This window comes from Vanessa cardui, chromosome 30 (assembly GCF_905220365.1).
Source record: "Vanessa cardui chromosome 30, ilVanCard2.1, whole genome shotgun sequence".
NCBI lineage: Eukaryota > Metazoa > Arthropoda > Insecta > Lepidoptera > Nymphalidae > Vanessa > Vanessa cardui.
Genome location: NC_061152.1, coordinates 5,767,686 through 5,773,536, shown reverse-complemented (window position 1 = coordinate 5,773,536; position 5,851 = coordinate 5,767,686).

Genomic DNA, 5,851 nt, shown 5'->3' with positions numbered 1-5,851 from the left:
AGGACTCCAAAACATATGATGAAAACGCAATTATTTTTATTACTTTTTAGTGAATGTTTATTTGTGTTTTGTTTTTTATTTAATTTAATTTATAATAAAATAATTTTTTATTTTTATTTATTTATTTACTAGTTGTCGCCCTCAGCTTCGTTCGCTTTTTATGGGTTTGGCTGTCATGGCAAAAAAAGGAGCCAATGTTTTTCCTGAGAGATCTTTTTTTTTCATCATTTTCAGCGTTTTGGTTGTGAAAGAGCAACAGACAGACAGAGTTACATTTACATTCATAATATCAGTATAGATATAGACTTGAATTTTACAATAAAAATTTCGAGAAGTTTCCCGGTATCCCGTTGTAACGCGTAGTATATAACCACAAAGGAATTACTATCCTGGAGTAACTGAGGTAACTAGCTTAGACATATTTCTCGTGAAGGATGAACGTCAAAACAAAAGAGTATGTATAGTTTTAAATTAAATTCAATTTTAATTGGGCTTTATAATAAAACACCTTCGTATATGAATATAAGTGCTGTAAAAAAGTCACCTATCAAATCTGAAATGTCATTGTACTGTAGCAATTAATTGCCATTTGGTTGGAGAATAAATGGTATGTTGGTACCACCCATACCGCATAAGGTACCATTAATATTTGTCATTAGTGTTTGATTCCAGTTTAATTGTTTGTTTGGATAGTATTATGATTTTTTATGTATAACATATATAATATTGTTTAACATACACGTGATAATATGTTAAGATAGATTATGGTTATGCACTATTTTAATAATCCTTGTAAATCTGAAAATCAATAAATACACCTTAAATAAGGATATTCCGTCCTTAAATCGAGCTGCGCCATATTTAATAGTAAAAGAAAAAAAATTACCTTGACTATTACTGTGAAACCTGAAGTGGACAAAAGTTTTAAATCAATTGCTGTTATTATTATTAAATGTAAATTGATATGTTTGATTTCGTTATGTGACAAATAGGACTGTGTTTATTTTTGTTAAGCGTGGAACAGGTGGTTGACGCGAGACGTTAGACTGCGCACGACCGCTCGGCACCGCAGCCTTCGCCAGACTGAAGCAGCTCCGCTCCGAAGCCCAGCAGCAGCGGGACTTGAAACGAACCGCGCATGCGCACCGACATTTAAACACGTCTTATACAAAATTCAACCGAACTGTCATTGGATTAAAGTTCAATTTACAATACGTTATTTACGAACATCCGCATAAAATGTGTCCTGTCAAAAACAGTATTGGAATTTTGAATTTTTTTTTCGAATACGACAAAGTTAATTTTGCTTTGTATTAAAAATCTGACAAGATTGATGTCTCAATTTTCGAATGGTCTTATGAAATAAAGGCCACTGTTTAATTTAAACCTTATGTTATTGATATAAGACTAAAATTAGCTTATCATTTGATTTGAATACGAAAAATGATAAAAGGAGGCTCATTTAATTCTAGTGGAAATAAGTACAATTAATTTTGAATTCTACGCAGCGTGTGATAAGGCTTAAATTACTATTATTTATTTAAAAATAATTTGTTTTTTTTTTTAATTGAATTAAAGGCATGTTGGCGCCAACTCGGAAGAATACAATAGATACGTCTCTGAAATTGGAGTTTAATTAATGTTTGTAAAAGTTAAAAAAAATCATGACACGAGTGCATTAGGGCTGTCACACACATAAATAGTCCGTTTCAAAGGCAGGAGGAGTAAAACCCAAGGTTTTATGGAGTTCCGTACTGTTACCGAGTCATTATTACGTAATTTTATATTATTATTATTACACAGTATAAAACAAAGTCACTTACCGCTGTCGGACCCTATGTATGCTTAGATCTTGAAAATTACGTAACGGATTTAGAAGCGGTTTTTTCATAGATAGAGTGATTCGAGAGGAAGGTTTTTGTATGTAATACATGGACAATATAGTAACGAAACGAAAATTTTTGAAGTTTTATTTGGTAAAGACATTTTGTTATTTGAGCATTCAAAGTTAAATTATTTACTGTGAACTAATCTTGTATCTGTGTCTATACACTGTTGATATCTTCATAGTCAATTTTTTATTTGACAATAAAAAATAAGTTTAAAAATCATTGAAGTATCGTCAGCAAGCAATGCTATATCACAAAAACCTTTAACATAGAAACAAAGATCATTTATATATATTAGAAATAGAAAAGGGCCCATTATTTATCCTTGCGGAACACCAAACATTTTTAACGAAGATCTAGAAGACTTTATTTCATTAATGAAAACTTGTTGCACTTTTTGACTTAAGTATGAAACAATAAGATCAAAAGATTTATTTAACACCGTATTAGTCGAGATTATAGAAACGTGTTTTGTGTCCTACATAATCAAACGCTTTAGATAAATCATAGAATACACCAATAGCTATCTGTGATTTGACCTAAGAGTGAAATGACGTATATCCTTTGTCCTTTCCCAGCGCCACTAATTAGATAGATAGATAGTCTGTCTAAACCAAAATTAATCAAAATCGATTCAGCGTGATGAGATATAGAGTATATAGAATATAGATTGCGTGTATCTTAACCGATGATTGCAGGGTAAAACCCAGGCAAGCACCACTGAATATTCACGTGCTTATATTTGTGTTCATAATTCATCTCGTGTTCGGTGGTGGAGGGAAACATCGTCAGGAAACCTGCATGTATCTAATGTCATGTCATTTCATTTGCCACATGTATAATTACCAACCCGCATTGGGGAAGTGTGGTGGAATATATAGCAAACCTTCTCCTCAAAGTTAGAGGATGGCTTAACCCAGAAATGGGAAATTTACAGGCTGTTGTTGTTGTGAAGAGATAATAGAATACTTTCCATTTACAATATACTTGTAAATAGATATAACGTACCGTCTGCACATCGCTCCGTCTATTTCATGTTAGTCTCGAAATATCTTCGGTATAATTAATTTTCCCGAAACACGCCGAAACTAAAAGGATTCCTGGGTATTTCGAACGTAATTCATTACGAACTGTCGGTCGGCTATCCAATATAATACAATGAGATTTAAAACGCGGCTAAACTATGAAATAACTATTTTCCACGAGTTACTTTGGGGGGGGGGGATGTTCCTTTTCTACTTACCAGTTTTTGTCCAACATCGCTAAGCGACAGGCAAAAACAGATCATCATTACATTGTATAAAACAAAGTCGCATACCGCTGTCTGTCTCTATGTATAAGATCTTTTAAATTACACAACGGATTTAGCATTATTTTTAATAGATAGACTGGTTCGAGATGAAGGTTTTTGTATATAATACATGGATAATATATTCTGTTGTGATGTCTTAAATAAACAAAATCTGTAGGCTATATATTACCCATGCAAAGCTTGGAGGGTCACTAGTTAAATTATAAATGTGAAAGTGACTCTGTATGTTGCTCTTTCACGACCAAACCGCTAAACCGGATTTGAAGAAATTTGATATGAATCTAACTTGAGCTCCAAGAAAGGACATAGGCTATTTTGCCTAACACATGACAACCAACACCCTAAAACGAGCGAAGCCGCGGGCAACTACCAGTATTGTATAAATACCAATATTCTTTCAAGGGCATATAATATAAAAAGGTGATATGTATGACAGGAGGACGGCTTTTGGTTCGGGGTCACCATACATATTCACGAAATTATACAACAAATCGATAGCTGGATTATATCGTATACTAGAGACCCGCCCCGGCTTCGCACGGGTGCAATGCTGATACCAAACATACTACAGAATTTTTTTTTATGGTAAAGGTTGGCGGACGAGCATATGGGCCACCTGATGGTAAGTGGTCACCATCGCTCATAGACAATGACGCTGGAAGAAATATTAACTATTCCTTACATCGTCAATGTGCCACCAACCTTGGGAACTAAGATATTATGTCCCTTGTGCCTGTAGTTACACTGGCTCACTCACCCTTCAGACCGGAACACAACAATACTGAGTACTGTTATTTGGCAGTAGAATAACTGATGAGTGGGTGGTACCTACCCAGACGGGCTTGCACAAAGCCCTACCGCCAAGTATGAATGTATAACAACGTTCACAGTTGTTCAATCATTTGACGATACATATATTATATATCAAAATCTTCCTCTCGAATCGGTCTATCATTTAAAAAAAAACGCATCAAAATCCAGACAGACAGCAGTAAACGATTTTGTTTTATACTATGAATTGATGATAATGAAGCAAACTCCACGCGAATCCGCGGATACAGCTAGCATAAGCATAAAGTTTAACTTTGACCTACGGTAGCTACGATGCTACAAACGTAGCATTCGTAGAGGCATTCTGTTACATTCTTTACGACTAGCTTCAGTATATTGTCATCAATATTACATGGAACAGCTTCCTGTGAGTTGAGTCATAAAGAAAACTGCATTTTTAAAGCTATACACTTGAGTTACTTGAAAAACCGCGAAGGCGCAGTGGAAGAAGAAGGTTACGAGTGAAATCGTCTTAATAATTATTAAATAGTTTAAAATACTAAAAAACACACTTTTTGCACGCACTTAAGATTACAAATGAAGCGTGTTCGCGTTTGCGATTTTTATTTTTAATTATATCTTTAGTGTATAAACATCTAAATTTATTTAATTTTAATTACTTATATTATTATATTACTAAAATTTACTTGGTGGTAGGGCTTTGTGCAAGCCCGTCTGGGTAGGTACCACCCACTCATCAGTTATTCTTCCGCCAAATAACAGTACTCAATACTGTTGTGTTCCGGTTGGAAGGGTGAGTGAGCCAGTGTAACAACAGGCACAAGGGACATAACATCTTAGTTCCCACGGTTGGTGCACATTGACGATGTAAAGAATAGTTAATATTTCTTACAGCGTCATTGTCTATGGGTGATGGTGACCACTTACCATCAGGTTGCCCATATGCCCGTCCGCCAACCTATACCATAAAAAAAAATTAACATTATTTTGCCATGTATAAAACATTTAATTACAACATTAAAAAAAAAGTAATGTGTTAAATAGAATGTTCTGTGATCTTCTATTGTTTTTTTTAGTCACTTACTAACTAATAATCACAAAGAAACAATGTATAATTTTATCCCACCAAAACCATTAAATGTAAAAAAATGCCAAGTCTCTCGATGCAGTCTTTCCATCGTAAAAAGTTTTGAGATCTCATAGAAACCAAGTCCTATTCAAATTATTATGTAGTTATAAATCAACATTTAGTAATTGTATCAATAGTTTTCTTTATATTGTAATTATAGTGACTTGTCAATGGAATGCACATTCCACCAACCCGCATTGGAACAGCCTGGTGGAATATGTTCCAAACTCTCACCTTAATAAAAGCGGAGGCTTTTTCCCAGCAGTGGGAAATTTACAGGCTGTTACTTTACTTTAATATAATCCGAAGTCAAGTTTTTTTTATTTGTTTATTTTTATTTATTTGAGCCTCTTTAATTCCTTAGTATAAATAATAGTTATTAGTGAGTTATTTTGTTTTTATAAATCTAATTTTAACTAAAGACCTATCGACGAGTATAGGCATTCCATCTCCATTTTTTTTCTGTCTTGAGCTATTCTCATAGTCTTTGTTTATGAATTTTAAAAGTTCGTGTATCCATCTTTCAAGTGAGCGACCTCTTTTCTTTTTTCCTGGAGGGCCAGCCCATGCAATGATTTTTTTTATCTCATCTCTCTTTATCCTAACATGCAACGTGACCATTAACCACTTCAGTTTCTTGCAGTGGGTTAAAGGATCAAAGATTTTTGTCGAGTCTCTTATTTTTGCACTTTTTAGTGCAAATTTGTTTTGCAATTGTCTTTTGTTTGA